Consider the following 10,000-nt stretch of genomic DNA (forward strand, 5'->3'; position numbering starts at 1 on the left):
AGTGTATGTTGGAAATGTGCGATTTCAGAATACATACATGCATACATACACATACATATACATGCGCACATATATGTATATACATGTTGTAGTAAGCCCACTAAAATTTGGAAAAAATTTAAGTTTTCATTTTAGTGGGCTTCCTACAACATAATATTTTAGTGCACGGATACAGTGTTTATAACGTTGCTATAATATATATAATATATATATTATATATATATTATATAGATATATTATTATAATATACTATATTATATATAGTAGTTATATTAGAAGCAATGTGAAAAAAATGAGGGAAAGAAGCAAGTTCATGGACGTATTGGTAATAAGAGGGAGAAAAGGGATTATAACTGATCATTGTTTGTTTGAAGCACTGACTATACTGCATGAAAGCTTATGCTGGAGAGGAAAAGGTCAGAATTCAACTATAAATGTATTTAAGACAAATGGTTAATTTGTATCAAAATTAGAAAATGAAACATCTATGACGGTAGGATGAAAGACTAGGTGAGTCACAGAACGGTTGATATAAGACCGTTAAGGATGTCTGTAAAAAAAGACTGTAAGTACATTTGAATTGTCTAAGAAAGCCGAGATGGTAACTCGTGAAACGTTTATTGAGACAAACCTTTCGCGCGATAGATAATTTAGATATTTGATAAAACTGAAGGATAGAAGGTTGACGATATTGAAATGATCAGTTTGTGTTCTATATATGACATAAATGGTAACGAAAATGATGAGGAAACTTTAAGGCATATAGTTCTATAATTTGATTGTCTGGTATAAATGTCTTCGCAATTATTGAGGATATATATCTAGATATGTGTATATATATGCACACTAATGCACACACAATGCACGCATATATAGGTCGATACATATGTGTATATACCCATATATATATATATATATATAATATATATATATATATATATATATATAATACATATAGATATATCTATATAATAATACGTATATATATATATATATATATATATATATATAATATATATATATAGATAGATAGATAGATAGATAGATAGATAGATAGGATATAAGACAAAATATATTCTTTTGATTTTTTGTATTGTGTCCCATAACAGAAAGATGCATATTATAAGGCTGAGGAAAGTAGTTTTCTGATGGCAAATTTATTTTTTCAGTATATTCTAGTAAATATTCTATTATCCCAACAATTTGATAAACCATATGCAGAAAATTACTTAATCAAAAAGTAAATAAACTTACGTTTTATTTACATATCTTGTGAGAGCAATTTCTAAATAAAATCTGATTTACTGAAGCTGATTTAAATTCATTTCTGTTTTATGTAAAAATAGGAGTGGAAACTATACTGAAGAAGAAACGGTACGTTCATAAACTAAAATTTTACTGAAAGAGAATGTCCTAATCACCTTGGATATCGGAAGGCTTTCCCACCAAATATAATTTTAAAACGAATTCTACCAGACATTTACAAAGTAGCATATTCGTAAACAAAATGTTTAGATTTTATCATTTAAGACTAATTATTCAATTCCATTTGTGCTGTCTTCCGCCACTTTTGAAATGATACAGATGATCAACTGACATGCCACAGAAGAAGCTTTTAAATCATTTTGCAATTACAGATTAATCCAGACATCACAATCTTCATCGGGTCTCGAGCACCGGGAAAGTTTAATCCCTTATGATTGAGTATACAAATAAGATTAGTATAACAGCTCAAGATAAAAATATTTATTGGAAGTTTCAATTAATTGTTCTTCCACAGGAAATGATTGCATAATTTCTGGACAATTTTTATGCTATATTAAAACTAATTAATTAGATTTTCTGCAGTATAAAATGAGTCCTTGTTCCTTGTGTATTAAATTACCTTTTTATAAGTTGGAGTGAACAGGACTGAAGTTAACAAAATTACGAGATCAAAGACGCTCCGTCTTTGGGACTCAGGACTCAGTTCGAACAGACATTCTCTGTCAAACTCTCGAGGATGGAAAGCTCTACATCAAGGTGCACTGTAAACGTAGCAAATAGTCCACTTCCGCCTTTAATGGAAATCTTTTGCCTTAACAGCAGAAAGCTTTGAAGAGCAGTGGTGCTGGGCGGCATGGTCGGAAATCCTCCAGACTGCCATGCAAATTTATCCTTAAAACGGAAAGTTTATGCTAAATCCTTTACCAACCATGATATTCTCAAGCAATGCACAAGCACTTGGAATTGTCGGGCAAATATCATGGAACATCAAAGGGCTTAGATAAGATAAGAAGGTAGCACGAAAGTGAAGAAAAGAGAGATGAGAGAGGACGGGACTGGGTCCTACGACTAGTCTCTCGGCCTTTTGTAGACTCCTTTGCAGAGGCTCAATTAAGTGTTTATCTCTGCATGCGCCCTCAGCCTCCACTTCTTGAACAACCGCCAGCATCCCACATTCACGTTTCTGGGAATCTGCATAATCTGGTCCGCCTTTCATCTTTTATATCCTTCCCAGCTCCTATGTCCAGGGTATCCTTTTCACAATGTGGGTTATTTTCATGTTGTCTTTTCTTTGTATCTTATAAGGTCTCTTCATCTTTACTATTTGTATTGTATTCTAGGAATTATAAGTTTGAGGAAGGAGAAGAAAATTATAGCTTTCGGTGCTTTCTGATGCATGGTGTAATACGAGTACGCCGGTAAGCTATAATCAAAAAGGTTCATGTCTTCGCTTGTTTCCTCCTTTCCTATTTCTTCGTTTACTTCAACATTCGAATGATTTTTTTTAGAAAGGTGATAGCTGTAGCTCCCTGCATTGTTATACACGATTTCCCTAAAATAACATTAGAACAAATGCACGGTTGTTACAACGAGTTGCAAGTATTAGGATGTCTCAAAGATTTATTGGTCCATCCGAGGAGACATCGTGTGCTCACTTATCTCTTGGAGCAGGTATATTGTTCATTCACGGTGTCCTAATGATTCTGCCTAGCTTTCTTTTTTACTCCTCCACACTGTTGCTGTTTACAATTTCTGGTGAAAGTTTATTCCATGTGTCACTTATATTGTATGTAAAGGAGTTCTCACAATAGGATGTATTGTATCTCTTCAGTTCTAGTTTCCATCCATTATTTCTTGTCTGGTTTTCGTTTAACGTAAATAGGTTAATATCTACTTTTGTTATACCTTTCAGTATTTTGAATGTTCTATTAGTTATGCTCGCAATCGTCGTGTTTCTAAGCCATACATGATTAGGCTCTCTAGTCGTCTTTGGTAACCTATTTGCCTGATGGATGGAATTAACTTTGTGGCTCTTGCTTATACCCCTTCTATTCTATTTATGTCCTTTCTTAGTGTTGGTGACTAAAACTATACTGCATATTCAAGATGAGGTCTAACTATTCATGTGTATAGCTGCAGCACCGTTTCGTTGTTTCTGTATTTGAACTGCCCCTTTATGTATCCCTCTAGTTTCTGTGCCTTCATTTCAGCTTTTATGCATTATTTTGTGGATTTTAATTCCTTGGTTATAACGTCTCCAAAGTCCTATTCTTGTTCTACACTACTTATGTCATTCCAAAGCCTCATGTAGTTGGCAGGAGGGTTGTTTGTTCCTATCTGTAACTTTACACTTATCCAAGTTAAAAGGTATTTGCCATCTTTTTAACCACTCTCATATTTTCTTCAGATCATTTCTTAAACTTTCCAGCGTATCTGGGTCTGTTGCATTTACACCTAGTGTGGTGTTATCTGCAAATTTGGCTATCCTGCTAGTTAAGCCTACATCATTGTCATTAATGTAAATTCAAAACAAGAGAGGGCCAAGGATAGAACCCTGAAGAACTCTGCTTGTTACATCTGCCCATTCTGATTCTTCACCATTTAATATGACTGTTTTCTATAAGTTAGCTAGTCTTCGATCCAGTCTGCCATTTCTCCTACAATTCCTAAAGCTCTAACATTTGTCATTAGTTTCTTGTGTGGAACTTTGTCAAAGGCCTTTTGGAAATCTAAGCAGAGTATATCTATTGCTCTACTACCGTCGTAAATATCAAGCATGTTATGAAAAAACTCCAAGAGGTTTGATGGGCAGGATCTGTTTTGTCTGAAACCATGTTGGCTGTTTAACAAGTTGTTCCTATCAATGTGATCCACAATTTCATCTTCAATTACGGACTCAGAAATCTTACAAACGACCGACGTTAGACAGATTTGTCTAAATTTCCCGGCTCTTCTCTGGGACCTTTTTTGTAAACTCGAGGCACATTAACTAATTTCTATCCTTTTAGTGCCTTTCCATTGTTGAGGAATTATCTCCTCTTTTACCTCTTTAATTTCTCTTGGATAAATTCCATCCGGGCCAGGAGATTTGAACTTGGTGAGTTTGTCTATTTTGTTTTTAATGTCCTCTTCTGTAAATATCATTTCGTCCAACGGTTCTGCCCTTCATATTTAATAGCAGGTTCCAATATTGAGGCAGTGTCTTCAATTGTGAAAACACTAGCAGAAAACTTATTCAATAATTTAGCTTTTTCTTAGTCTGAATTCACCAGGTTTCCTCTGTTGTCCCTTAGTTGACTATGCTACTTTTCATTGGTTTCCTACTATTAACATGCGCAAAGAATTCTTTTGGATTTTCCTTACAAACTGATGTAACTCCCTTATCCTCATTTATCTTTGTATTTCTTACTAATTTGGCCACCATTCTTCAGAGTTCTTCATGCCTGCTTGCTTCTTCTGGTGTTGGGTATGGGTTCATTTATTTGTGCAATCTGTCTCTTTCTCTTATTTTATTTTTTATTTATCTGTTGAACCACTTAGGCTGAAGGTTGCCATTTGTTAGTATTTGGTTTAATGGTTTACATCTGGAGCGTTTTTCTGTGTAATCCTCTAGAAAGTCTTCCCCGTACTTATATATGCCTGTGTTCTCGTCGTACTCTTGATTTCTAACATTCTCCTTTATCTTTTTTTTAGGTCTTGTCGACGGTAGTCCAAGGTCATTAATATCTTCTCTTTTTCATGTTGAATATTAATTTGAAATGTAATAATTCTATGGTCGCCTTTGCCTAGATTTGCACCTACTGAAAGGTCAGACACTAGGTTATCTTCTGTTGATAGGGAGATATCTGGTATGTTGTTTCCTCTAGTAGGTTTGTCAACTCATTGGTGGAGGAATTCATATTTTACAAAAATCTAAGTCTCTTTCCTTCTACGTTTGATGCGGAGGTCATCGTGTCCCAGTGTACTGCTGCATTGAAATCTCCCATTATTATGCAGTTGTTGTTTATTTCTTGTCCTAGTACTTCATACAGCTCCTCATCGGACATTTGTGGTTGGTGGGGAGGTCTGTACACTAGTATTAGAGTTATCTTCTTCCCTAGAAGAAGATAACTCTAAGAAGTGATTGATGCCAATCACTTCTTGCATGATTGTAATTTTACACTATTGGACTGAGGTGGTCCCTGACATATAATATAATGCCTCCACCCTTTTTATTGAGTATCTTTTTAGAACAATTTATATCCAGCTATCTGGTAACTTCCTACGAAGTCTCTTGAAACATTTGCTGATTGAATGTCCCAGATTTAGGAATTTGAGACACAGGTTCCTGTCTTGGGGACGTGACAGAGAAGGTAATTTTATTCTAGCTACAATTCTCGTAAAGGATTGAAATATAGAGGTATTATATATCTTGATGTGGGAGGCGGGCCTCATCAACAAAATTTAGATTATACATAGATTGTCTAAGAAAGAATTTATATATTTGAACAAATATATTTATATACAAATATTTTTAGATATTTCATATGAAATTTATTTCAAATTAAATTTTGTTCTATATAGATTTATTTTGGTGTCAATAACCTAGATGTTGTGACGCCAGGTTTAATAGACACAATCTCAATCAATCAATACCGATGCTTTGAAGAGATCTACTTTGTTCCGAATAGCTTGTGCATTAAACTGCGCCACTCTGACGGAATTTTATATCCTCTCTTCTGTTCTAGGAGGCTGTATTAGTTTCCCATACTGTCACTGTTCCCTGCAGTGCTATTACTAACCAGATTCTGGGACCTTTCCAACTTCTTCCCTTGAATGTTCAGTTCACTGGGTGTTTCAAGAGGTTTTCGTTAAGGTTTCCTGGTAGTTTTGCTCCTTCCAAATTCAAGTGAGTTACATATCTTTCATATAGTTTTCTATTCCATATAAATCTGTCCCAAAGGTTTAGAAACCTAACACTTTTTTCTTGGCATATTAGCTCCAGTTTGTCATTGATTCTAATTGCCTTGCTAAGGGAGTAGTGGCTTACAATGGTTCTGAGCAGAAGTCCTATAAGAATGCCGTTATCAGTTTTCTCACGGATGTTCTCTACAACATTCGTCAGGCTGGCTACAAGACCTGTCTGGCCAGTTCTTCCATCTTTTAGAAACTAATCATTTCCTCCTCCCTGCACTATGATTGCACTTTTTCTATTTTTTACTTTGATTTTCTTCACTGTCTCCGCTATCTTCTTTGCTCCTGCTCCTGGGTAAGAATTAACTTTTCTCCTACTTCTATGTTTGGGCACAAAATTTAACCCCTGATCTTTTGCTAACGAGTCTCCAATTAAGGTTGATTCCTTTTCTGTCTCCGATAGCACAGCAAATCTATCCGTTGTGCTGATTCCTTTTGGAGGACAGTTGTGTTTTCTGGCTGCTATCATTCTTTTACCAACAGCTCTCTTGAATTCATCATTTTTAGTATTATAAGCTTCATTCTTTGTACCTTGTCTAGTGCTTGTTTCTGTTTCATTTCTGGTTCTGGTCTTGAGCAATTGTTTTCTACTCTCCACTGTACTCTCTCCATTTTCTACTACGTCATTGTGCAATTCCTGTTTCCCTCTCAAGGTTTGTCACTTCTCTTCCTAGGTCTCCAATTTCCTTTTCTATCCTGTCTTTTCTTCTCTTGCCTTCGAGTTTGTACTTTGTCAACTCCTTTGCTAATTCTTCTACTTCCCTCCTCAGTTTAGCGATCTCCTGTTCTTGTTGACAGGAGAGACAGACACTGAGACTACCTAGCTTTGATGCGCATGCCTCTTTGTAGTCTACGCACCTCTTGTTAACACTGCATTTCGCACATGTGTGCTTTAATTTTAAGTTTTCTTGAGTCATCTCTCTTTTTGTCTTGGTTTCAATATTTCTATGTGTTGTTTTGATCCAATATTCTTTCTAATGTAACCAGTTAAAGAGGTAAAAAGGGGTTGATTGAGTACTCCCACAGTCGCCGCATCAGTTTCTCCATGGACAGTTTTCCATAGTTCGTCACCAGGATACCTTTTATCACTGCGACTCTACCATACGGCCTCACTGTTGTTAGACGATCTCAAACGTGCCGCAGCTCCCAAGTGAGCAACAATATCTGTAGAAAAAATAATAATAAAAGAACAACTTCTATAAGTCAGTTGGTTTAATGCATATAGAATTCAACTGAACTGAATACCCTCTCTCTCTCTCTCTCTCTCTCTCTCTCTCTCTCTCTCTCTCTCTCTCTCTTCTTCTTCTTCTTCTTCTTCTTCTTCTTCTTCTTCTTCTTTAAATGAGTATGGGATATATTTATATTTTTGTACAGTTTTTCATACGACGAATTCTTCGCCAATATCCATTTAAAGTGAGAATATTGGTGTCCATCTCTCATACTATATAGGAAATCTATACTCTTCTATTTCCATTGACAGTAAAAATATCAACTACGGGATTGTGAATACAGTCTAAATTCTTCTGGCAGCTGTGGAAGTAAACGAAATTGGTACGTCAAACGGAAAATGCCTTTTCATTTGGTTTAAAATAAAGTTGATGATACCACCAGATCCAAAAACTTGTCATGTAAATTATATAATAATGCATTCACTTTACTTTACAACTCTCATGCATATCTTAAACTCGATTGCTATCTTGTATTCTCATCTAATGTCATCTGTTGTATTGCTCTTGCTATTATCTCTTTGGTTTTATTTTATGTTTTGGCAAAAGTACAGCCTCCAAGTTTTAGAAGAAGACATCTATGCAGACCAACATACTTCAAGACAATCTGTGGCACGAGACAATGACATCACAAAACATATCACAACGAAAACAGTCAGTAGTAAAATTCTTTGGCCTTTGTCATTGGGTTTCAAAGTCTTATCTTTTTTATGCAAATTCCAGTTGTAAATTTATAGTTTCATATCTATATATATAATATATATATATATATTATATATAAGTAATATTATATAATATATTTATACATACTATATAAGATAGATAATATATATTATATATTTTTATTATATTATACGTAATATATATTTAATATTATATAGATATCTTATATAATATATATAATATATATATATATAATATATATAGTTATATATTTATATTTACTATATATAATTATATAGATATATTATATATTATATACATTATAGATATTATAATCATATATATATATATATATATAGATTATAATATATAATATTATTAGTATATATATATATATCTATATATAAGAATACCATGTATATTTGTATGTGTATATATACACATATATACATACCATATATTATATATATATATATATTATTTTATATATTATATAACTATATGTATTATATACATATATATATATATATAAATATATATATATAATATATATATATAAATATATTAATATATATATATTATATAATATATATTAGATATATATATATAATTACATTAAAATTCTGAACTGAACGAAAATAAGAGATCATAAGAATAAAGGCGTTTCGCCTAAGCCCGGCGTATGGTAATCTTTTGTTTTTATTAGTTATTATTATTATTATTATTATTATTATTATTATTATTATTATTATTATTATTATTATTAGTTTTCCTGTCTGCTATATAAATGCATTAAAAGAATATAAACATTCCTTAGGGGATGTGTTGAATACAAACTTTCATTCCACGTTTGAAGAAGTGAAAAACAATTATTTACATTTATGTAAAGTTTAAGACATCGAAAATTGATACCTATTAAGGCAAGATGACTTCTAATACGAAAGACTTTTAATCGTTAAGTTATAAACATAATTTTATCTTCTTTTCCTCTTACACTCCAATATTTGACTCTTTAATGTATTGAGTTGTTCTAACTTATAACTACGGTATCTCTTTTCTTTTATTTATGTCTTTTTTTGTCATCTGGATGAAATTCTGATCGAATTAGGCTTAGTTTTACTTTCTAAATGTCGACCAGAGTAGGACAGAATGAAATGGTTGCATATAAAGCTAAAGCTGATCAAAGAAATATCTTATGAACTTAACGTTAAGTACAAATTCAGGAACTTTAGGACTCAATCGTTGTGTGATGATAATTCTTTCACCGGTATACACCCTTATTGTTACACAAGGGTGAATTAATAAAAAAGATAAAAGGAAGGCCTACATAAATACTGGAGCAGAGAAATTCCACCTTTGCCTTACAATTTAAAGTTAGGAAACTTTAGGACTGAGAGTCATAAGTACACTAACTTGCTAAAGTGTCCTCGGTATGTGATACCAGAGAGAATCCTTAAGGGAGAGAAAAATGATCCTGAAAGAAAAGTGGCTATTTAGAGCAGGAACTCTGATAGTTTTCTACATGATAACGTTTTTATTTCTCTATTCACGAAATATAACGTAAGAACTATTTAATTGTCTCGTTTAAGTGGAATAGAAACTGAGGGTAAATAAACAATTGCAATTCTCTTATTGAACCTCTAATTTATCGTCTCACCCGAACAATTTCTTTTGTTCTTGTTGTCACAAATATTAAAGATTTTGGTTTCACCTCCCAAAATCAATGTCCTGAGTGATTTTGTTACATTCTTGTATAACTATTATATATAGGTTGTGCTGTGCTGTAATAGGAGATCACGTCGAGTTGCTGCCGATAGCTGCTATTTACTATTCACCAGGAAATGTTGCAAACATGGGCTCGATTCCAGTGTCGTCATTTCAGAGATGAAGAG

Source organism: Macrobrachium nipponense, chromosome 2 (genome assembly GCF_015104395.2).
Source record: "Macrobrachium nipponense isolate FS-2020 chromosome 2, ASM1510439v2, whole genome shotgun sequence".
In the NCBI taxonomy this organism is placed as follows: domain Eukaryota; kingdom Metazoa; phylum Arthropoda; class Malacostraca; order Decapoda; family Palaemonidae; genus Macrobrachium; species Macrobrachium nipponense.